At 43.7% G+C, this 26,003-nt stretch overlaps 1 protein-coding gene across 1 annotated transcript in view; it reads left to right on the plus strand.

The window, feature by feature from the left end:
* Positions 1-2,701: 2,701 nt before the first annotated feature.
* Positions 2,702-26,003, plus strand: part of FGF13 (fibroblast growth factor 13) — a 536,870-nt gene continuing 513,568 nt past the window's right edge. The window contains exon 1 of the mRNA XM_065916384.1: positions 2,702-2,986. The gene's annotated coding sequence lies outside the window, so the exon portion shown is untranslated. The remainder of the gene's footprint in view (positions 2,987-26,003) is intronic.

Here is a 26,003-nt window from a genome sequence, read left to right on the forward strand (position 1 = left end):
ATACCGGCAAAAATAGAATAGCCAGGAGAATGACAGCACTGAGACAACTGTTCCTGTTTTGAAGAGTGTCGGAAGGATGTCGCTACAGGTGGGGGTACATGTCGGCCCCTGAGAGTGAAGTCCCGCCAGGAAAGGGCCAGGCCCCCATGGTGCCAAGCTGAGGTTTGGGCTGGACGCCTGCCAGTGCCTGTGGCCCCAGGGTCTGATCAGGTCACTGGTGACAATGGAGAGCTTCTTGCCTGGAAATTGTACACGTGTTTATTAGTCAATTAGTTTTCATTTCAAACAGAAAGATCCGAGAAGCTCTGATGAGTTGCCAAAAACTATTACAGAGAAGTGACTAGCCAGTGAGGTCAAGTTTCAGGCTCCCTTGGTTGGGAGAGAATTCCCTTCTGAAGCCAGCAGCCAGGTGGTATTGTTTGGGCCCCTGCAAACAGCCAGGAAACAAAAGGAAGGCTTGCCCTTTGGGGCGTTTTTCACTTAACCTGCACTAGGCTATATTTGGTACTTCCGCCCCTATTTAGCCCCACCCCTTTTACTGGCACTTGTGGAGGCCAATACCTCTGGTCTATAACACAAGGAATCTGTGCGTAGGGTGTGGGCTGTGGGAATTACAAAAATGACAACAGAACATCGGAGCCTGCAAAATGAGCAAATCACTAGGAATTTTAAAAGTAAATTTAAAAGTAGTGAGGGCCTAAAAGTACCCATATGTGAAGTGGGAAGTTTTAAGTTTCAGCCTTTTCTGAGCTTTCTGTGTGCCCAAAAGAGGAGCTTATTTTGGAAGTGGAAGAAGTATGTTTTGTTTTTTTTTTTTCCTCATCAACTCAGAAGTGGTTGAACTGATTTAGCTCAAACTATAAAAAGAGGAACACCAAATGCGGCCTGCTACAAGATTTCTGTGTGGAATAGAGTGGAAGCAACTAGAGGGGTAAGACTGTGAAAATCTAGTGCCTGGAAGTCATATTGCTCCAGCTGATTTTTCAGATGTCTGGAAGCTGGGTGTGAGGTGAGGGGTTCTGAGTCTAATAGGCAATGAATTATAATTCAAAATGAAGCCCTCTTTTCCAATAAGAGTTTACCAGAAGCTTTTGGGAATGTGAAATTATTTTTCTAAATATTTTCATCTTATTTTATTTAAGCCACCAGCACATCTAAGCTTTTCATATGTGTTTAACCCAGGTTAAACACATATGGTGGTGATAGTGGTAAAGAACCTGCTTGCCAATGCAGGAGACATGAGACCTGGGTTTGATCCCTGGGTAGGGATGATCCCCTGAAGAAGGGAATGGCAACCCACTCCAGTATTCTTGCCTGGAGAATCCCATGGAGAGAAGACCCTGGCGGGCTACGGTCCATAGGGTCGCAAAGAGTTGGACACAACTGAAGCAAATTAGCACACACACAGTGAATTTAACCATGTATTGACCAATTGAAGGGAGTGGTCTAAAGTGGTTAAAAACACAAATTTCGGACATAGGTAGACCAAGGTTTATACCCTGACTCTTCCATTAACTTGCTGTTTGAGCTTGATACTAAGCTTTGCTGCTGTTTCTGGAGAATCGGATAAATTTACCTCAGAAGGTTGTGGTAGGGTAGATAAGATGATGAACATAAAGAAGAATGGTGCCTGACACATAATGACTCCCCCACAAAATAGTGGTTATAGTAGTATTAATAGTAATATTTATGAAATTGGGGGTTGCCCAAGGGCTTTTCTTGATGCTCTTTTCTACCAAATCATGTAGCTCACTGTTCTTCAAACAAATTTTATGATGACCAGCAGTAAGAAATACATTTTATGGAGTGACTGAGTACACATATCCATAGAAGAAGCAAGTTTCACAGAACAATATTCCCCTTTACTATGTGGAATGTGTTCTATGATATTCTAGTCTAAATTCCTATTCTACTCTGTTTATTTTATTTCTTTTCATTCTTAAATACTTATCACAACCTGGTAAATAGCTTTTACTACTGTATAATGGGCCATGGCCCACAGTTTGTAAAACGCTCACCTAGATGGATCTGGGAAATGCAGTTAGCACACTCAGGATCTGTCTTTTTCTGAATTAACACCTCGGCTAAGGTTTGGATCCAAAATAAATCTTCCCCGTTAGAACTCCCTCTGAGAACAATGAATGACAGCTGCCAAGTGACTAGACACCAGCCCTCATACTTTCACCCCTGGCCTGGCTCCTGGATGATGGCATTCTTTTCTAGACCCTTCTAACAAGTCCAGACCAAGATTCGAGTTTGGCCTGCAAGACCTGCCATGCATTTGAGAATGCAAGTATGTGTGTATGTGCATGTTTATATGTGTGCGTATGTGAGAGAGAGAGTGTTTGTAGGAATCGGGGGAGAGAGGAAGGGCTGCCAACTTCTCAATTTTTCCCTCTGATGTCATCTACCTCTCAGGTTTCTGCCAGGTTGAAGGGGAATGCCCACTCCCTCCGGAGATGCCTGAGACGGCAAGAAGGAGCCAGAGCGCCCACAGTCGCCAGCTCTTGGCTCCACCTCCCAGGTTTGTTTCCTTCGCCTTGACAGAACCTTGGTCCAGTAAGATGATCTGACCACAGCTGGTCTCCTACACTTAGAACAAGTTGGAAGCTAGAGAACTTGGGGAAGGAATTTGGTTTCACTAAAAATAGCTGCAGTATAGACCCTGTGACTTACCACTCCTCACAACAGTCTGCTATGCACCGCATGGGGTCCTCTGACCCCTGCCATCACTTTGGATGATTTGCCTGTTCTGCCCGGAGCCCTTGAACCCACGAGGGGCTTAGGGAGCTGGGGGTGCTTTGGTTCAGATGCAGACTCTTGGAAATCTCAGACCTGCATGGTGATGATATGATCAAGAAGCTTCCTCCCCCGTGGGAGCGCGTGACCGTTGGCACTCATAACAACAGGTCCCTTTAAGAGTTTGGTCCATGGTGGGATCCAGCTTCTTCCTCACCACTGAGCCCATCGCATCTCCACTTATAAGGTAGGTGAAACCAAAGTCTTTGGGGGAAATGCTACTGGAATTGTGATCCTCTTGGGCAACCTCAGCCCAGTTTTCCTCCGCCTGGGCCAGGGAGGCAAATGTCAGGGCAGGACGTACCTTAGGAATAAAAGTCTGAGTCTATGCTCCCAACCATGGGAATGGTTGGCAATTCTTTCCTTTCTTTGTCCCCTCTTGCCCAAAAATATTAGCCGGCAAGAAAGTAGCTCAAATGTTAGATTTAACCCTTTCTTGACTTCTCAGTTTAGAGTTGCTTTTTTTCTAAAGTTGCCTTGGGCTTTCTGTCCTGTTACTAATGCTGAGAATTTGAACTTGGCCCAGGGCACTGGTTATCTGTGTTTGTCTTTTCTGCTGGTACAGTGACAGATAGTGACGCAGAGCTGCCTAGAGCGGGGATTCCTGTGGCTCAGGCAGGCCCTGTGACAGAGGGAATCCACCCCAGGTGCACAAAAGACTTGCTTGGATTCCCTTTCCTCCCTGCAAAACCCCGGTCAGGACACATCTCTGATTTCCAGCTTGTTTATAGCTACAGGCCTTGGGGAAGGAGTAGGAATTGAGGGGAGCTGAAAAATTCTGAGGGTGAGGTTAGGAGACCTCTGAGAGAAAAAGAAGTTGCCTTGGCGGTTGGAAGGTTAAGCACTAACAGTTTTTTGCTTAAGGTTAACTTTTGAGCATTTGCTATGCAAAGTACTATGCCAACATTCCAGCTTGCAAAACCAAGGTGTTTTCATGAAAACGAAGAGACATTTTAGTAACAGATATGCTTACTTTAAATGAAAACTACAGTCTTAAAATATTACATGGCTGGCGGAGACAAATCTTTTGACTCAGAATCATCATCTGTGTGCATTTTGTAGAAGAGTGGATTATGGACGGACACTTGAACATTATATCCCTACTTTTTTTTTTCCTTTTACCCATCTTTGGGGTAGATGAGTGTCTAAATATCATAAATTTGAAATCTTAAACCTAGGGAATTCCCTGGCTGTCCAGAGGTTAGGACTCTGTGGTCTTACTGCCAAGGGCCCAGGTTTAATTCTTGGTCAGGGAACTAGGATTCCACAAGTCACATGGCATGGCCAAAAAACCCCCTTAAACCTGGAGGAAACATCTTGGAAGTCATCTCATCTGATCCTTAGAGGGGCATGAATTAGGTTGAGTGACCACCTAGTCTGTACCTAGATTGTTGCCTCAGCTTTTCCTGTGACCTCAACATGAGTCCATGGTGGATATTTCCATTTTGAAGTCACGGTTCTATTGACATGACATCTTACTAGTACTTTCTCCTTTCCAATAATACTTTAAGGTTTATTCATGTTGCTTCAAAGCCAGATAAAACTAGAATATTTTGAAGTATTTTCCCCATGTTGAATTTGTGTAACCATATGGCATCATTAATGCCAGATGCTGGTCTTACCACCCAAATGTGTTGTCACATTTCATCGAAAGTCATCAGGGGTTTTGCATTCAAACTGGGTATTCATTTTATTGAAACACTCTATACAGAAGGCGATTTGCTGGATCTTGCCTCTAAATAGCACACTTCTCTAGTACTTTGAACAAATGACTCCGCTAAGAAAATCACCGTAAACAACTTTTCAGGAATGCATTTGTCAGTAAAGCAATGCTTCTCATACTCTATTTCATGAACCAATGCCAGGTTGGCTGACTAGGAATCACCTGGAAAGATTGTTTAAAAATATAGTTTCTGGGCTGCATCCCTGGAAATTCAGATTCAAAAGGTCTGGGAGTAGAGTCCCAGAACCTGGACTTTTTAACAAGTCATCCTGATTGTTCTGATGCATGGTCAGATTTTGGAGGTTCTGTGAAAGTCAAGGTTGCCCTGCTTTTGTTTCTTTGTCCCACATCTCTTAATGATTTTCTGTTGCCTTCAGGAAAAAGTTCATACTTCATTTGGCATTCCCCAGGCCCTCCATGTTCTAGCCCTAACCCACCTTTCCAATCTGATTCCTTGTTTTTACTCTTCACATCCACCCCCAGTCAAATTGAATTGGCCACTCTTCATTTTACTTCCATGCCTGGGCACTTAACTAATGCTTTTGACTGCTGCATCCTTCCTTACATCTCTGCACACCCAGATCTGCCCATGGCCTAGGCTTCACTGTGCGTAAGAAGGACTCCGAGGGTGTCTTTAAAATACCAAGTCCTAAAACTCACTTCTGAGATTCTGATTCAGCAGGCCTGGAGTGCTCAGGAGCCTCAGAGAGTCTGATGCTGGCACGCTTTCAGAGACATTACCTCTAGCTCAAATGTCATCCCTTTATAAAACCGTTTCTCAAAGCTTTCATGCTTCTCCACTTCAAATCCTAAAGCATTTTGTTTATAGATTGTAATTTAATACTTCCCTCTTTACCTTTTATTTGAATCATTCCCGTAAATCATCATTTCTCTCGCTCAACAGACGTTCACTGAGTGCCTAATATAAAGGTATATCTTTCCTCGAGAACCCAGGCTCCTTGGGAAAAAGGATCTGTGTCTGTTTGTCCATGTGAACACCTTGAGTCTGAGTGTACAGAGTCAGTGGACATTGTCAATTTTAAATCACTCTGCAGTAGATGAAGCAAGGCAAGAAATCGTCCCAAGGATAAAGCTTTATTTTCCCTCAGAAATGTGAGTGTGAGGCAGATCCTTTCTGTCTCTATGCCCAAAATCTGAGATGTATGCACCAGAAGGGGATCTGAGAAGACTTCTGGGGTTGGAAAATCTCAGAGCACAATGATGACTGGATTCCAGGAAGTCTCTTGGCTTAGGTAGCATGGAAAAGCACCTGGCATTTCTAAATACAGTAGTTCTGCCATAAGGGAGGGACGAGCAGAGGAGGGGCAGGAGACACTGGGTGACAGAGATCTGCAGGGACTTCACTGGGGGTACACTTCTCCTCTGTCCTTCACCTGGTGTAGCAACTGTGGTTCCTCTAGAATCATTCATTATTGAAATGCTGTGGTTCTTTAATTATTTGGAGTTTACCTAAACACATATTAATATGTAATTGTGTAAAAATAGTGTATAATTATGTAAAAATACATAACGCACATTACTAGCCTCGTAAGTATCCTTCTATATTTCTATTCTCATATAATTATATAAAACATGCATATGTACACATAAACACATTTTTGTTATAGATTATTTTACAAAAGTTATGTCATGTTACTTAAACATTCCTGCATCTTATTCTTCTTGCCATTTACTAGCTGTGTGACTTTAGGTTCTCTGGTCTTCAGTTTCCTCATCTGGAAAATGAGGATAATAATAGTACTTAGCTCTTAGGGTTATTATGAGTATTGATGGAGTTAAAATACATAAAGCACTTTAAAAAGATATATATGAGTGCTGATTAGCATTATTACTATTATTCTCATTTAACAAAACCTACAAGTCAGCTGCGGTTGCTGGACTTCATTCTTTTTGATGGTTGCACAGAATTTTGTGATGGAGAACAATTTTTCTATTCATTCGACTTTTGGTGGACATTCACTTCGCTTCCATTTTTTTTTTTTTTCTTTTTTGGTCACAAGAAAGCACATTGCAACCTTCCTATATATACCCTTTTGCTTTGTTGTTCAGTCACTCAGTTGTGTCTGACTCTTTGCGACCCCATGTACTGCAGCACACCAGGCTTCCCTGTCCTTCACCATCTCTCAGAGCTTACTCAAACTCATGTCCATTGAGTCAGTGATGCCATCCAAACATCTCATCCTCTGTCATCCCCTTCACCTCCTGCTTTCAATCTTTCCCAGCATCAGGGTTTTTCTTATGAGTCGGCTCTTCACATCAGGTGGCCAAAGTATGGAAGCTTCAGCTTTAGCATCAGTCCTTCCAATGAACATTCAGCATTGATTTCATTTAGGATTGACTGATTTGATCTCAAACCAGACCCTTAACCTGCACTTTTTTTTTCTTACTCTGAGACAGATTCCCAGGAATGGAATAGCTAGGTTAAAAAGTGCATATATACTGTTTTAAATTTCATTAAAGGTCACCATGTTGCTTTCTAAAAAGCATATAACAAGTACACAATTCCATCAGTAAGGTATGGGTATACACCATTTCGGGCAATCCCATCAATGGTTGATCTTTCTGCAGTTTTTAAGTTTTAACAGTTGTGTGAAAAAGATCATCTCATTGTTATTTTAACTTGAGTTTCTATGGCTACTCATGAGTCTGAGTATCTTTTGAAAAAGTTGTTGGCCATTTGGATTTGCTTCTTAGTGGCTCTTCATATCTTTTGCTTGTTTTTTGAATGGGTTGTTTCTCCTTGTCAGCTTCTGAAAGCTCCTCCTATGTTATTGCTATAAGCCCCTCATCTATTACCTGTGTGCAGCTTTGTGTCCAGTTTCTTGTTTTATTGATTTTACTTACTGGACCTTGTGCCAAAATTTTGAAAAAATATATATAGTTAAATTTATTTTATAACTTCTGAGTTTTAAGGATTGGTTAAGAGAGTTTTCCTACTCCTAGGTTGCACATATATTTTCCTAGATTTTCCTGCAAGACTTTTACTGTTTTTATATTTAAATATGTCCTTACCTAGAAACTATTGATTTTTGGTATAAAATAGAAGTCCAATTTTTATTTTCAAATATTTAGTTTTATTGATTTGGCTGTGCCAGGTCTTAGTTGCAGCTTGTGGGACCTTTTTTTTTTTTTTTTAGTTGTGGCATGTGGGATCTAGTTCCCCAACCAGGGATTGAACCCAGGTCCCCTGCATTGGGAGCATGGAGTCATAGCCACTGGACCACCAGGGAAGTCCCAAAATCTAATGGTTTATTCTTCCAAATTAATAGCTAGTTCCATCTCTATTGTTAACAATCCATCTTTTTTTCCACTAAAATGAAATAATACTTTTGCCATGTATTAAATGCCTATGTATGGGACTTAATTCTTTATTTTCTACTTGATTCCTCTGTTCTAATTGCCTATTATTCCCATGCCACTACCATGTTTTGACTTCATTATGGTGACATTAGGGTATATCTGATATCTGGTTAAAATATTTTTCTCTCATTATTCTTATTTTTCATGGCTATTCTAAGATTTTTATTTTTCCATATAAATATTAAGGTTATGTATACACATCTTCCTCAACTTATGATGGGGTTGCTAAGCTGTTTCAGTCATGTCCGACTGTGCAAGCCTATGGACTGCAACCTGCCAGGTCTTCTGTCCATGAGATTCTCCAGGCAAGAGTGCTGGAATGGGTTGCCATTTCCTACCAGGGGATCTTCCCGACCCAAGGATTGAACTTATGTTTCTTACATCTACCTGCATTTGCAGGCAGGTTATTTACCACTAGCGCCACCTGGGAAACTCTATGATGGGGTTCAGTTCAGTTCAGTTGCTCAGTCCTGTCAGACTCTTTGTGACCCCATGGACTGTAGCATGCCAGGCTTCCCTGTCCATCACCAACTCCCGGAGCTTGCTCAAACTCATGTCCATCGATTTGGTGATGTCATTTAACCATCTCATCCTCATCCTCTGTTGACCCTTCACTTCCTGCCTTCAATCTTTCCCAGCATCAGGACCTTTTCCAATGAGTCAGTTCTTCGCACCAGGTGGCCAAAATACTGTAGCTTCAGCTTCAGCATCAGTCCTTCCAGTGAATATTCAAGACTGATCTCCTTTAGGATTGACTGGTTTGATCTCCTGGCAGTCCAAGGGACTCTCAAGAGTCTTCTCCAAAACCACAGTTCAAAAGCATCAATTCTTCAGTGCTCAGCTTTCTTTATGGTCCCACTCTCACACCCATACATGACTACTGGAAAAACCATAGCTTTGACTAGATGGACCTTTGTGGGCAAAATTCCCTTGTGACTCAGCTAGTAAAGAATCTGCCTGCAATGCAGGAGACCTGAGCTCAAGCCCTGGGTTGGGAAGATCACCCGGAGAAGGAAAAGGCTACCCACTCCAATATTCTGGCCTGGAGAATTCCATGAACTGTATAGTCCATGGGGTCAAAAAGAGTCAGACATGACTGAGCGACTTTCAAAAAAAAGGAAGGAACCTGGAAGGTTGATTCAACAAAAAGAGAGAGGCGACCCTCCCCTCTTGATTGTCCATGGGTGAGGAGCTGCATGATGGGGTTATATCTGGATAAATCCATTGTAAGTTGAAAATACCCTGTTGAAAATGCATTTAATACACCTAACCCTACAGAGTATCATAACCCAGTCTACCTTAAACATGTTCAGAATACTTACATTAGCTTATAGTTGGACAAAATCCTCTAACACAAAACCTATTTTATAATAAATTGTGGAATATCACAGGGCTTCCCAGGTGGCTCAATGGTAAATAATCTGCCTGCCAATGCAGGAGATACAGGAGACGGGGATTTGATCCCTGGGTCTGGAAGATCCCCCGGAGTAGGAAATGGCAACCCACTCCAGTATCCTTGCCTGGGAGATAGAGGAACCTGGTGGGCTACAGTCTAGGGGGCTGCAAAGAGTCGACTGAGCGACTGAGCATGCACACAATTTTGATATCTCATGTAATTTATTGAATACTGTAGGGAAAGTGAACAACAGAATGGTTGTATGGGTACAGAATGGCTGTAAGCATATGGATTATTCACACTTGTGATAATCTGACTGACTGGGAGCTGCAGTGGGGGCTGGTGCCCAGCATCACTAGAGAGTATGGGATCATATAGTTCTAGCCCGGGAAAAGATCAAAATTCAAAATTTGAATTATGATTTCCAGTGAATATATATTACTTTTGCACCATTGTATGACCAATAACTCATAAGTCAAAGCATCATAAATGGAGGACCATCTGCAAAAATAAATTCCCTCTCTTTTCCTGGAAAAATCATGCTGGGAATCTAAATTGGAATTTTAAAAAGAACATTGGTTTTGTGAAAATTGACATTTTATGATATAAAATCTTATAATTCTTTAATTCATTCCCTTTTTCCAGATTTTGTTTTATGTCCTTCAGTCAGCTATTGTAATTTTCTTCCTACTGGCCTGATGTTTTTCTTGTTATATAGGTTTTTTCATTATTACAAATATAATTTTTCCCATTTTCATATCTTGGTGTTGATTGCTTGAATAGAGAAATGCTGTCTGTTTTGTATAGTAACCTTGTATTCTTTACCATACCAAATTCTCTAAATAAGTCTCACAGATTTTATTAGAGTGTTTTGTTTGGGTAGCTGTACAAATATACCACTAGCAGACAAAGAAATAGATGTCTTTTCTGATATTTGCTAGTTCTTCCTCTCTTTTTTTGGTCTTTTTTATAAGCTAGAATCCCCAAGGCAATGTTGAATAGTAATGAGGATAAGAAGCATTCTTGTCTACTTCTGATTTTTATTTGAAGAGGTCAGTGTTTTGCCATTTGAGATAATATTTGGCATCCATTTTTGGTAAACAATCTGTATTATTTTAAGAAACTTCCTTCTAATCCTGTTTCACTTAGAAATGTATTAGGAGTGCAGCTGAATTTTATCAGTTGACTTTGAAGCTTTTCTTGATACCATTAGTCAACTAGTTTTCTTTTTAAATTTACTAATGTAGTAAATTATGTTGATAGATTTGCTGATACTGAACCTCCTTTGCATTTCCAAATGTAATACTGTATATCAGTAATTTCTGTGAAACAAACCAGCCCAAATCTCAGTGGCTTCAAAAACAACAATTATTTCTTCCTGTTCATGGTTTCTTCAGGTTAGTTGGGGTCTAGTCTGGGCTCAGCCAAGTGGCTCTGCTTGTCGCTTGCAGGTCTGTTGGTCTGATGTGGCTGCTTTGCTTCAGGGAGTGGTGGCTGGAGCAGCTTTGCCCTGGGTGACTCTTATCCTCCTCCTGGGGCAAGCAGGCAGCCCAGGCTGTTTCAAAGTGACTGCAGAAGCACAAGCAGGGAGGCAGAAGTGCATAAGGCCTCTTGACGTGTAGGCTGGGGACTGGTACCCTTCGACCTCATTTTATTCCCTCAAAGCCACTAGGCTTCCCTGGTGGCTCGGTGGTAAAGAATCCACTTGCTAATGCAGGAAACGCAGGATTGATCCCTGGGTCAGGAAGATCCCCTGGAGAAGGAAATGGCAACTCACTCCAGCATTCTTGCCTGCGAAATACCATGGACAGAGGAGCCTGGTGGGCTCCAGTCCATGGGGTCACGAAGGGTTGGACATGACTGAGTGACTGAACAACAACAAAGTTAAGGGGCGGGGAAACATATACCATGTTGATGGCAGAAACTCCAAAATCACATGAAAAAAATCTTGGACACAAGAAGGGGTGAAGAATTATGGCCCTCTGTAGATTGTTGGATTATATTTGCAAGTGTTGTATTTGGGTATTTAATTAAATTGGCTTCCCAGAAAAGAATTAAGGGGATTCCCATTAACCCACTCTTAGATGACCCCAGCAGCTTTCTCCACTGAAGAAACCAGTGGCTGCAGGAGCACAAGGCACAAATCTAGACTCCCCCGCCCCCACAGCTGACCCATGGCACTGTGTGTGTTCTCAGGGCTAGACCTTGCACACTGCTGGCCTGACACCCATCCCCAGCCTTCACTGCCATGTGTGCATGCATGTTGACATCCTACAGCCATGGAAGTGTATGCTGATAGCCAGGGCCCGTGCAACTGGTTGTGGGCCTGGATCTGGCCCTTTCTCCTACCACTAACCTGCACCACTAAGCTCACCTGTAGCTAGGCCCAGCATTTATGCACATGTATACCTCCAATCTGGTTTCCATTGCCATGCATCAAAAATAATAAAATACTTAGTAATAAATTTAACAAAAAATCTATTTACAAAGCTAAAAGACATTGATGAAAAAAACTCAAAAAGATAAAAATAAATACAATGATATTCTACACTAATGAATCAGAGGAGTTAATATTACTAAAATGTCCCTACTACACAAAGCCATTCATTGCACCCTCTATCAAAATTTCAATGACACTTATAACAGAAATTTTTAAAAAATCCTGAAATTCATATGGCACCACAAAAGACCATAAATAGGCAGAGAAATCTTGAGCTAGAAGAGAGCTGGAGGCCTCGCTCTTGTTGATTTCAAACTATATTACAAATCTATAATGCTCAAAACAGTATGGCATTGGCATGATCAAGGAAACAGACTTGAGAGGCCACCAAGGACACCAGAATATTCAATGGAGAATGGATAGTCTCTCTTCAATAAACAGTTTTGGGAAAACTAGATACCCATATGCAAAAGAATGAAATTGGACCTCTATTTACACCACTCACAAATGTTAACTCACAATGGTTTAAGGACTTAATTGTAAGACTTGAAACTGTAAAATTCAAGAAATCTCCTAGACCTTGGTTATTGCAATGATTTTTTGGGTATGACACCAAAAGCATAGGCAACAAATGCAAAAATTAACCAGTGGAATCATATTAAACCAAAAAGCTTCTGCATAGCAAAAGAAATAATCAGCAAAGTGAAAAGACAATCTCTGCAATGGGAGGAAGTATTTCCAAATCATATATCTGATAAGGGATTAATATGCAAAATCTATAAAGAACTCATACAGCTCAATAGTAAAAAACACCCAAACAATCCAATTAAAAAATATGCAAAACACCTGAATGGACTTTTTTTTCACAGAAGACGTACAAGTGGGCAACAGGTATAAGAGGAGGTGCTCGAAGTCACTAATCATCAGAGAAATCCAAATCAAAACCAAAATGATATGTCACTTCACATCTGTGTGATTGACTACCATCAAAAAAACAATAGATAACTAATGCTGGTAAGGATATAGAGAAAAGGGAACTCTGGTGCATTGTTATAGGAATATAAATTGGTACAGCCACTATAGAAAACAGTATGGAAGTTCCTCAAAAAAATTAAAAAGAAACTGCCATATGATCTAGCAATTTGACTTCTGGGTATATATCTGAAGGAGATGAAATTACTATCTTGAAGTGATATCTGCATTCCCATGTTCATTCCAGCATTATTCACAATAAGCAGGACATGGAAATAACTCACGTGTTCACTAATGGATGAAGGGATAAAGAAGATGTGGTATATATATATATACACACACACAATGGAATATAATTTGGCCATAAAAAGAAGGAAATTCTGCCATTTGTGACAAGATGGAAGAACCTTGATGGCATTATGCTAAGTGAAATAAGTTAGGTAGAGAAAGATATGGCATCCGGTCCCATCACTTCATGGCAAATATATGGGGATAAAGTGGAAACAGTGGCAGAGTTTATTTTCTTGGGCTCCAAAATCACTGTGGATGGTGACTGTGGCCACAAAATTAAAAGTTGATTGCTCGTTGGAAGAAAAGTTATGACAAACTTAGAGTATTGAAAAGCAGAGACATCACTTTACCAACAAAAGTCTGTATAGTTAAAGCTATGGTTTTTCCAGTAGTCATGTACAGATATGAGAGCTGGACCTTAAAGAAGGCTGAGTGCTGAAGAACTGATACTTTTGAATTGTGGTGCTTGGAAGATTCTTAAAAGTCCCTTGAGCAAAGAGATCAAACCAGTCAATCCTAAAGGAAATCAACCCTGACTATTCATTGAAAGGACTGATGAGGAAGCTGAAGCTCCAATACTTTGGCCACCTGATAGGAAGAACTAACTCATTGGAAAAGACTCTGATGCTGGAGAAGATTGAAAGCGAGAGGAGAAGGGAATGACAGAGGATGAGATGGTTGGATGGCATCACCGACTCAATGGACATGAGTTTGAGTAAGCTCTGGGAGATAGTGTAGGACTGGTGTGCTGCAGTCCACGGGGTCGCAAAGAGTAAGACACAACTTAGTAACTGAACAACAACGAACAACAATAGAGAAAGACAAATACTATGTGATCTCTCACTCTCTCTCACACACATATACACAGACAGAGAACTTAGAGAGAAAGAGCACTTATACACAGTGCTATTTGTCAATTATATTTCAATAAACCTGAGGGAAAAAGAATTAAAGAGCTTTCCTTCTATTTTATGGCCTGGAGTAATTCCAATCATATTAACATTACTTTTTTTTTTTTAAGTTGAATTGAAACAAATGAACCACTCTGTTATGATGACTTTTTCAGTGGTAGATATTTATTCACTTTTTCCATCTCCTTTTTGATAATTGACCTATTCAGCACTTCTTGTTGGGTTAATTTTGACTTCTGAAGAATCATGCTTTTTTCCTAAATTTTCAAATTTGCTGCTATAGAGTTTAATGTAGTGTCATTTATAATTATTTAAATCTTTTATGTATACTTTTCCAATTCCAGTGTTGTCAATATTTATTCTCCCTTTTTCCTTAATGAGGCTTGGAAGAAGATTACCTGTTTTGCATGTCTTTTCAAAGAACAAGTTTTGGTTATCTCATTAATTCCACTTTTTTTGCTGCTAAAAAGACTTTTCCTAGTTTTTGTTTATTTGTTTAATTTCTGGTTCTTCCCCACATATCTTGAGATGAATACTAAATTCCTTTATGTTTGCATCTTTGATCGTTAATACTGAGATTGAAGAAGATAATTATTTTTCTGAATAAGGTATTTACTGTGCCAAGTAGATTTTAGAATAAAGTGTTCTTTTAAATTGCTTTCTAGATAGTTTGTAATTTCACTTTTTATCCAGTGGTGTTCTAGGAGTGTATTTCTTAATTTCCAAAACAGTTATTCTTTGCATCTTTTACATTATGTAAATTTTATAGCTGTTATGCTCAGAAAAATCTTTCTATTATCTTTTAAAAATATTACTGCCTTTCCTCTGTGTCTTCCCTCTTCTTCTAGAAGACTATTCATCAAGATCTACAACTCTCATGTTTTCCTTCATGATTCTGTGTCTTGGTATTTTCGACTTCGTGATCCGTGATTCTTCTTTCACTTTCTCTTCCAGGTGACAATTGGGTCTCAGCAGTGATCATCCTCTCCTTCAATTCATCCCTGAACTGTAGTTGGGGAATTGCATTTTGTAGTTCCAGAAAGTCTCTTTTTGGTTACACTTGAATCTCTGTATGAGTTCTTTTGTTGTTACAGCTGTTGTGGTTGTTCAAGTTGGCATCTGTCTATCCCCCAATCAGTTTACTTCTTTAGACATGCATTGCTTCATCAACTTGCCACTGGGTGCTGGATAAACGGGCATGGTTATAAAGGATTTAGTTGTTCACCCATAGCAGTCAGCTCATGGTGGAAGGAGTCTCTGAGAGTCCCACAGAGGCTAGGAGGTCCTTAAGTGGTGAGAAACTAAGTACCTGAAGAAAGCTGCTCTCTTCCCAGGTCTCCTTGCAGAGTCCCCTTCTGCTTCTTACTTCATTCCTTTTTGGTCTCTAGGAGGCCTAGGTGTGAAAGTGAAAGTCGCTCAGTCGTGTCTGATTCTTTGCAACCTCATGGACTATACAGTCCATAGAATTCTCCAGGCCAGAATACTGGAGTGGGTAGCTGTTCCCTTCTCCAGGGGATCTTCCCAACCCAGCGATCGAACCCAGGTCTCCCACACTGCAGGCGGATTCTTTACCAGCTGAGCCACCAGGGAAGCCCAAGAATACTGAAGTGAGTAGCCTATCCCTTCTCCAGTGGATCTTCCCGACCTAGGAATCAAACCGCAGTCTCCTGCATTGCAGTAGGATTCCTTACCAGCTGAGCTACTAGGGAAGTCCTAGGAGGCCTAGGAGACCAGGAATATAGGTCTGATACTGTTTCCTTGTCTCCTTGCACTGGGCTTTCCTGGGGCTGCATCCAGCTTTGCTCAGCAATCAGAGGAGTTTGCTGAGATTCCCACAATGCCTAGGGCTTCACTCATATTTGGTAGCTTTTTGGTTAAAGAGAGCCAGGCAGCCTGGAGTTAAGGATGGAAACAACTCATGCTTAGGTCACTATATTCTCAGGATCTTCTGTGGTTTCTAAAGAAAAAGAAGAAAGACTTTTGTATGATTGGACCTTAGTTAGACTGAGTCCCAGAGAGTTGCTCTTTAATAACACAGGGCTGGCTATGAGGCTCGGAGTGGAACCTATATCACTTTGGGGGCAATTGTGAAAATAGAACTGAAATGTCACAGTAAGAAGGGATCTATCTATCTATTTATATACACATATTTATAAAAAAGTGGGAGTAGCTAGGAGAGTGAAGGTCCAGAATGTTCATGCCAGAGGATCAAATGTCTCTAATAACTGCAGCTCGCCTGCAATACATGAGACCCTGGTTGGATTCCTGGGTCAGGAAGATCCGCTGGCTACCCACTCCAGTTTTCTTGGGCTTCTGTGGTGGCTCAGCTGGTAAAGAATCTGCCTGCAATGTGGGAGACCTGGGTTCAATCCCTGGGTTGGGAAGATCCCCTGGAGAAGGGAAAGGCTACCCACTCCAGTATTCTGGCCTGGAGAATTCCATGGAGTGTATAGTCCAGGGGATTGCAAAGAGTCAGACACGACTGAGCAAGCGACTTTCACTTTCATGAAGCATTGGAGGGGGTGAGGAAGCCAGAACTCACTGGAATCCTGAGAAGTTACCAGGTCTCACTGCAAAAGGTGACCCGGAAGTGGAAGCTCAGAGAGAGAGATGTGTGAAGTCACACTGAATGTCACAGCGTCCCGAGTACAGTGACTTTTGCTTCATTCCCACCTTCTAAGTCTGTTTCTCTCAGTGTCAAACTCTAACCTGGAACCACACAGTGAAGTGGCTTCTGGGTGATCTAGTTCCTGGCCTTGGTCAGGAGTGACAGTGGTCGCTGAGCTGACAACAGACAATTGAACTCAGATTCCAGCAGGAAGAACAAAGAGGAGCAGGGTAGAACTGTGGTTGTGGAGAACTGGCCTCTCCAGAGACTCCTCTGCCTTTGGCCCCGGTGCCGTAGCCCTCTTGACTGCATGCTTTGATCTGTCTCTCAGAGACATCCTCTCCAGTAACGCCAAAGCCACAGATCATGCACTTACCGGTCATGAATTCTTCCAGAATTCTGTGGCCCATGCTAACCAGGGCAAGACTGGTATGTGAGCCTTTCAACTATGTCAGCATTTGTCAGTGCAAAGTGCCTAGGCTTTTGCAACAGAAAGACCTGTGTTCAAATCCCTCTACTGCTATCTACTACCAGGGCAGGTAAATTACTCTTTCTCAGCCCTTTTCATTATTTCTAAATGAAGGGTGACAATCTCTAACTTTTAAGACAGTTACAAGTATGAAATGACAGCTTATGTAAAGCACCATTTATTAATTACCGCTCCTTTTTTTGGTCATTAGTCTTGCTGCCTTGACAATGCTTCTAGTGCTTGCCTACAGAGAAGACAAATGATGCTGTTACTTCTTTCCTTCCGTAGTAAGTAGGGACCACAAAAGGGCTCCTCTTTTGCTGGCTGAGTGGCAGGGAGGCAGATCTCCTGTCGTTGATCTGAGAGGCTCTCTCCAGAAGCAGACACAGTAAATCTTGACTTTTCAGTCTGGGTAAGGTACACAGAAGGTAGACTTTATGTAATAGAGTGGAATGAATATGGAGAAGAAAGTAATAGGGAGCAGTCAGGCTAGACCCTGGGAGTAGGAGAGGAGGGTGAGAACATGGGAAGGAAAATAGCACTGGAGGCTGCATTGGCAGAAGTGGAATGGAGAAGAATAAAGTATTTCATGGGTAGGACTTCCCTGGTGGTCCAATGGTTAAGACAGCAAGTTTCCAGTGCAGGGAATGTGGGATTGATCCTTAGTCTGGTCAGGGAGCTAAGATCCCACATGCCACATGGTGTGGCCAATGATAAATAAATAAGTAATAAAAAACAAACAAAATCTCCTACATATAAAGATATGTACGTGCGTGCATGCTAAGTTTGCGACCCTATGGACCGTAGCCTGCCAGGCTCTTCTGTGACTGAGATTGTCCAGGCAAGACTACTGGAGTGGGTTGCCATGCCTCCTCCAAGGGATCTTCCTGACCCAGGGATAGAACCCGCATCTTCTAAGTCTCCTGCCTTGGTGGGCTCTTTACCACTAGTGCCACCTGGAAAGCCCAAAGGCATTGAATGCACACATTCATTAAAAAAAAAAAAAGAATTGCAGGACTGGGAAACTGAGTCCAGTGCATCCCTTAGAGAATATAGCCGCAGACTGGCAGGTAGTTATACCCACAGGGTAATAGGTACCAGCACACCCCAGCTATGTGCCAGGTGCAAGTCCATCCTGTGGCAGGTAAAAAATCACACCAACTGGGTACAGTTTCACGGAAGGAGAGTGCAGGTACAACTGTCTCATCATTAGAAACTCAGCTTGGTATTTCTGAACCATCTGCAAATTATCCCTCTACCCCTAAAATGTAACTGTTCTAGACAGTACCAGCAGGGTATCAGGACTCTGTGGGTATGTATAAACCCAAGCCCCAAACTCTGGCGTTCTAAAGAGGGTTGTAAGAAACTTTCCAAGAGAATGGAAGCTGGAGGCAAAAGGCACTAGCCACACAGTGATGGTCACTTAAACCACCAGAAGAAGAGAAAGATTCTCAGGATCTCTCTTCACCAAAAGCCTGGGCAATCAGACAGTGTTGGAGAGAAAAGGAGAGAGGAGTCACAGGCTGTGATCTCTGAAGGCAGATAGGGTTTGTGCCAGAAAATGCTCACTAGGGCTCAACAAGTGTTAAAGGAAGAGGGAAGAGGTGGGATCAGGCAGAGGGAGAAGTTAATCTTGATGCAGGTGCCTCAAAGCCTCAGCCACCAGGTGGGGAGCTGTGGCTTGAGAGACCATCTGCCAGAGAACCTGCGTTGAGCCCAGACGGCCAGGCCTCGCCACTCAAATGTGCCCCCCCACCCCCCCCCCCGGAAGGACAGGACTTCCGGTGAGGGTCAGGGCTGTGCAGCAGAGGGAGACCCTGAAGGAAGTGACCTCTGAGCCTGCCCCCTGACCCACCCCCTCACAGCTGGCTAGGAAGCCCTTCCCGGAAGGGGAATCCCTCCCGTGGACACACTTCCCTGTCAACCACGTGGGTGGTCAGGTATTAACAGGAAATTCATGAAAGCCCAATCTGCCTTGAGATCTCTATTCTTGCTCTAATGCTTGTATTTATTTAAAAATTCCAACATTTATTTTTATTTATTTATGTATTTGGCTGTACTAGGTCTTAGCTGCAGCACGAGGGATCTTTAGTTGTGGCATGTGAACGCTTAGTTGGGGACGTGGGGTCTAGTTGCCTGAACGGGGATCGAACCCAAACCATCTGAATCGGGAATGAGAAGTCTTAGCCACTGGACCACCAGGGAAGTCCCTTGGCTTTATTTTTGAATAAAGAGACCTTTTAGAGCTACCAATGATTTTGTAACATTTATAAAATATGGAGTGTCACAGAGTAGAAAGAGTTGGTCCTTTGGAGACAGAAAGTCCTACTTGAGTCTCAATTCTGGGCATACCTTTTTCCTGCAATCTTGGGTCAGTTGTTTCACCTCTCCAAACTTGTTTTCTCCTCTTGAAAATGGAGATAATCATAGTCACTAATTCAGAGGATTGCTGTGAGTATAAAATCTGGATAAATATTTAGTACAGAGCTGGAAACCCAGTCAATAAAATCACTGGTGATACAATGATGAAGCTATTTACTGTGCCTTGGATGTGCCAGGTACCATGTAAACCATGGAGTGGCCATGGGGGCAGTTAGGAGAGTTTAACCCAGTCCCTGTTATCTAGGACTTTACAGTTTACTTGAGGATTCAAGATATGGGCAAATGGGAATAAGTAGTAGTTTTGTGCTAACAACTTACTACCATATCCAAGAATTTTGTAAAAAATATCTTTTTTTTTCTGCCTGACATGTTTTCTGTTAATATTGCCATGTAACCAGTAGAATGGAGGCAAGAGCAAGATTTGACAGTCTTCTGGAAGCTGACCTTGGTCAAAGTCCCTTGTGTGTTATTTACTGGGAGAGATGATGGCTAGGTCCTCTGATTCAGATGGAGAAAATGACAGGAGCATGCTGTGGGAAAAAGGCCACCTTTGATGACCCATTCCTCTTGACTTGGGAGATTCTGAAGGCTGTGGACTGATAGGGATTCGGGCTGGGGACCTGATGCTGCCCAGTGATGTTCCTCGTATGAGAGCAAGAGTGAAATCCGTGAACAACTTCTCCCTCATTGTTTCCTCCTTCACTGGAGAAGAAAGTGACAGAACATTTTAAGATGTTCATTCCTGACAGGCATTCCAACATCGCAGTACAATGTTCTAAATGTTCAAGTTCAATGGAGGCAGAAGATCATGCATACTCGGTATAGATTGGAAAGGTCTTAGTGTTAAACTGTTTTTGGATAAATCATTGACATCTCTCTGTCTTGTAGCTTTTCCGTACTCTCAATTCTACTCACAGTTCTGTAGGTCAGAAATTTGGACCAGGTGCTGCAAAGATAACTCTTTTCTGCTCCATGAATTCTGGAGCCTCGCAGCTGAATGACTGAGTGCTGACTGGATGACTTGACTGGGCTCATGTGTCTGGAGCCCCGTCCCCACCATCAGCTGGATTCCTCGATTCTTCTTCATGGGGTCTCTCTGCATAGGCTATTTGGGCTTCCTCGCCACACGGGTGTCAAAGCATCTGCCTTCTTATGTGGTGGTTGGCTTCCCCCAGAAAGAAAGTAGAGCTGCCAAGTCTCCTAAAGTTTGGCCAGGAACTGACACAGCATCACTTTGGCCACGTTCTGTTGGTAAAAACAAGTCACAGGTCCAGCCTGGATTTAACATTAGGAGAAACTGCCACTAATATTCCAGTTATTATTTCTGCAGAGCTTAGTACCCTCAAATGTAGCAGCTAAAAAGATTCATTTAACTTTGGTCATAAAATTATGGGTCAGGAGTCTGAGAAGGGTGCCACTGAATAGTTCAGCACTTAGGGGTCTTTCACAAGGTTGTCATCAGATATCACCAGGAGCTGCAGTTATTTGGTGGTTTGACTGGGCTGGACATTCAAGATGGCTTGGTTGCTCGATGGGCAGCCAACACTAGCTGTCGTCTGGGAGCTCAGCTAGCACTGTAAGCTGAAAAGCCTAGATGTCACCTTTCCACTGTGGTAGTCTGAGGGTAAGCTGACATTATGCTGGGTGACTGATTTTTCTGAGAGCAAACATCCTAAGAGAGCCAGGCAGGAGCTGGCCTAAAATGAATACAGCATCGCTTTCACCACTGAAGCAGTTTTAAGCCCCCTAGAATCAAGGAGAGTACTCATGGTGTCCACTTCACAATGGCCATGCCACAGTCACCATCTTTGGAGGCTATTTTGTGCTGTGTTGTGTTAAGGTGCTTCAGTCGTGTCTGATTCTTTGCGACGCTGTGGACTGTAGCCCACCAGGTTCCTCTGTCCATGGGTTTCTCCAGGCAAGAATACTGTAGTGGATTGCCATGCCCTCCTCCAGGGGATCTTCCCAACCTAGGGGTCCAACCTGTGTCTCATGTCTCCTGCATTGGCAGGAAGATTCTTTACCACTAGCACCACATGGGAAACCCTTGGAGGTTATTTACCCAGCTCTTTAAAAAAAAAAAAAAAATTATTGGAGGCTTCCATGGTGGTTCAGTGGTAAAGAATCTGCCTGCCAATGCAGGAGATGTAGCTTTGATCTCTGGGTTGGGAAGATCCTTTGGAGGAGGAAATGGCAACCCACTCCAGTATTCTTGCCTGGGGAATCCCATGGACAGAGGAACCTTGTGGGCTACAGTCCATGGGGTTGCAAAGAGTCAAACATGACTGAAGTGACTTAGCACTTAGCATAGTTGATTTACAATGTTGTGTTAGTTTCATGCGTGCAGCAAAGTGAATCAGTTATACATACACCTATATCCACTCTTTTTAAAGATTCTGTTCCCATATAAGCCATTACAGAGTACTGATTAGAGTTCCCTGTGCTATACAATAGATTCTTACTATATTTTACCCAACTCCTATGTTACAGAAATCCACCAACTTACCTATGATCCTGCTTGAAAGCAACCTTAAGTTATGACATGGACAAACACTGTAGGGTTTGCATCAGAAATGAATCCTTTCAGAGCTCTATCATTTGTGTCTCAAACAAAATTCCTGAGATGTGAACTTAAAAATTAAAGGGAATTCCACCTCTCAGATCTTGGTCCAGTGGGCCTTTCTTTATCTCAAGTATTCTAGCTGGAAGGATAGCTTTTGCCAGGCTGCCTCCTTCTGAACCGGCTTTCTGCTGTGAAGTGTTTTCACAAATGAAAAACACATTTGGTCCAGTGAGAAGCAGTCTAGTCACTGAAGCATCTAATTTGGTGGTTTCTGATGATAATGGCTCTCTACTCAGCTAGTCCAAACCTGTCAGGAAAAAGCCCTAAGTGTGTCTGTCCCCCATGGCCCCACTCACCCTAAGCTTACCCTTCCGCACAGACAGTGGAACCGTGTGGCATCTTGCCCAGAAGCATTGCTCAGAGCTGCTGGAGGACGAGCAAACCTGGAATCCAGAGGCTGGTGTCTTGAGGCATTTGGGAACTGGCGTGAAACAGGCACCAGGGAGGTGATAGGGCCAAAAGGATGAGATGCTCAGTCACTTTTCCACTTTCCTATCAGAGACTCACGCTCAGTCCCACCCTCCAGAAGACAACCTGGCCCTCTTGAGGGGCGTGGTCATGTAGGCTTTTGTTTTGGAATATTACTTTATTTCAAGGGCTGAAGTACTTGACTCTACAGGGCAACCCCTGTGACCCATGTTGTATTAAATGTATAGAGTCCTCTCTCATAGGAGGGGCAGAGAACAGAAGGGACCATTTTACTGTGGTGACAAGTCAGGAGAAATGAAGGGATCAGATAGCACCAACTGCTAGAGTGAAAGTGAAAGAACTTTCACCCCAGGAGGACAGGGCAGAAGGATCTGGGAGGGGCAGAGAAGTGCTACAAACTAAGCCCAGGTTTCATTGAGATGCTTCAACACTGTGTCTGTTTAATCATGGGGAAAAGACCACCCTCTGAATGTTATCACCAACTCAATGCCATCACCCTCTGATGGCATCACCAACTCAATGGACATGAATTTGAGCAAACTCTGGGAGATGGTGAAGGACAGGAAAGCCTGGTGCGTTTCAGTCCATGGGGTCGCAAAGAGTTGGACACGACTGAGTGACTGAACAACAACTGAATGCCCTCACGTGGATGTCAGATCTTCCTGCAGCAGATCATCCCAAATTACCAAGGAGCTTGGGGGCTGGACACAGCAGCATGGATTTTTCTGAGCCACTACCATTTTGTTCATATTAAACATCTCACGGGGCTTGGAAAAAGGGAAAGCCTCCATGCCTTTCACAGAAGAGGCTGCCGTGACCTCCCTAGCAGAATCTTCAGAAGCTTTGTTTAGAGGAGATAACTTGTCCTGGTCCTTAAATATTCATTATCCTTGGTCTCTGGCATGAATATCTTTATGATGTCATTGATTTGCCCCCAAATGAACACACATCGCTGTATTGTTCTTGCATGAAATGTCTAGTTTCTTTATCTTCTGATTATTTCTTTTGCAGAGTGGTTTGGGGTGAAGAAACACACTTTTTTTGGTCTGTTTGCATGGACAGGCAGACTCCACTCATGCTCCCAAGCAGATGTCTCTTCAACTCACCACAATCATGTAAACTCATCTAGGTTTATTACTACTACTAAGTCGCTTCAGTCGTGTCCGACTCTGTACGACCCCATAGACGGCAGCCCATCAGGCTCCTCTGTCCCTGGGACTCTCCAGGCAAGAACTCTGGAGTGGGTTGCCATTTCCTTCCCCAATGCATGCATGCATGCTAAGTCGCTTTAGTTGTGTTAGACTCTGTGTGACCCTATGGACAGCAGCCCACCAGGCTCTTCTGTCCATGGGATTCTCTAGGCAAGAATACTGGAGTGGGTTGCCATTTCCTTCTCCACACCTAGGTTTAGTCATATGTTAACTATTATTGTCCTTCAAGGAATGGGGTGATATCTGGCTTCCAGCTAGAAGTTACCTGTGCCAGAGTGCCACTGGTAATAGGGCTGGTAGGATGGGGGAGTCTTCTCTGTGCAGAGAACTCTCTGGAAAGTTTAGTGTGTCAGGAAAGCTTAGATACTCAGGATGCACACCATGCTTAATAACCCCCAGGACAGAGACTGACCCTTTCCCCCAAAGAGGGTCTTGTTGCTTACTGGAGTTATGTAGACAAAGCAAATGTTACATGTACACAAGAGAGGAATGTGTGTGTGTGTGTGTGTGTGTGTGTGTGTGTTGAACATGCTGAGTTAAGGGAGTTTGAAAAGACTGAGGGGTTTCATGCTTGGCAGATTTCAGTGAAAATTTGCTTTCCCCCACCTTTTAAGATGCTGATAGGAGTGTTGAGAGACCATGTTGTCTAATAGAAGAGCACAGAAAAGACAGACCCACCTAGTTTCCTATTTGCTCTCCTAGATTTTTTATCCAGGCTCCACCACTAGGAGGTGTGACCTCTGGGCAAGTTACTTAACCTCTCTGAGCCTCAGTTTCCTCATTTGTAAAATGGAAATACCACTTCCCAGGTTTTTTGTGAAGATGAAATAAGATAATGATGTAAAGCATTTAGCCCACTGCCTGGCACAGGGTAGGTACTAAATCCACAGTAACTGACTATTATTGGGTGTAAACTGAGGATTCAACCCCTCTCTCCTTCATCTTTCTTCTAAATTCACCCAGGTTTCCATCCCTTTTGAATTCCGGTCAGTTGAAGAGAAATTCCTTCTTTCCCAGAGTACTGATATTAATGATCTAAACTTGGGTTGGATAATCACATTGTGTCATCAACTTCCAGATTATTAGATATTATTTACAAGAAAAATAGGCCTGGAGTTCCTTCCAGACCAAGGACAGAGGCTGCAAATTGAATTTAGAGGCTTGCCGACCTTTAGACCCGGGGCTGGAGGCAGGGGCAACCCACTCTCCTGGTCTTGAAAGACACAGCAGGCTCTCGTAATTGAGTTACCGCCTGGGATTCAGTAAGACTAATCCATCTGTATAATTTCTTCGCCTGGTTTAATGCCATTAACGAAACTGAATTAAGGAGCGGGTGGAGTTGGGTGGGACGAGGGGAAACGGATTTTCTGTATGGTAGTCGCTGCCGCGTCTCTGCCGCCAGGCTGGAGCCTATGGTCTGATTAATGGACCGCTTTCAGGACCAAGTCCTGCCAGCGGCCACCCCGGTCCCACGCCCTTCCGGGTATCCACGTGCCGCGAACCGGGCCATCGCGCGCAAAGGGTTTCCCAGGATGTCCCAGGGCTACCCTGTCCCCCTTCCCTATCCCTGGCTCTCTCGTCTTCCCCATCGCCCCTCTCTTGTGCAATTTCTGAGCTGTTTCCCTTTAGTTCAGATCTTCATGGACCGTCCCTCTTTGGTCACCAGCGTGCTCCAGGCGACAGGCCGATCCGCTAATCCCTCTCCAGCACCCGGCCCCAGTCCCACCTCGCTCGGTTTGTCTGGGGCTGGCCATTCTGCGTGGTGGGCACTCTGCGCCTAGGTTGCCAACCAGAGCGACCAGCCCTAGGAGGAGGGGCCTGTGTGCGGGGAGTGGGGGTGGGAGGCGGCCGCGGCCGCTGTCAGTTTCACTCTCTGTCCTACTGACACCCAGATCCCAGCGCGCCCTCCTCACGGAGAGTCCGGCTGGTTCAACTTGGGCAACTGGCCGGAGGCGAGGAGTCGCCGACTCCCGGCCTGAGATTCCATCGCTGGGTGCAGGCACTTGCCAACAGCGGAGTCCCCAAAGTGTAGGTGGTGAGCAGCGCGGGCCCCAGCAGCGCTGCGGGGAAGGCGGGCGCCCGGATTAGAGGGTGGAGGGGAACGGGGGCCGGGGTAGGGGGAGACGGGAGCCCCGGGCTTCGATCTCGGCGGCCGACAGTGCGAGTCCGCCCTGGCGGCGCCCGCGGGTCTTGCCCGCCCCGAAGGGGCCGGGGGCCGCCCGGCCGACACGCTCGCCGGCCTGGCGGGGCTTTGGCCACCCCGCGGCTGACGTCGGCGCGCCCCTGCCGAGCTCTCCTTTTACTACAGCCCGCAGGCGGCTTCGTGCCGGCCCCGCCCTCGCCGGCCCCCGCCCCCCGCGAGTCCGTA

Source organism: Muntiacus reevesi, chromosome X (genome assembly GCF_963930625.1).
Source record: "Muntiacus reevesi chromosome X, mMunRee1.1, whole genome shotgun sequence".
Taxonomy (NCBI): Eukaryota; Metazoa; Chordata; class Mammalia; order Artiodactyla; family Cervidae; genus Muntiacus; species Muntiacus reevesi.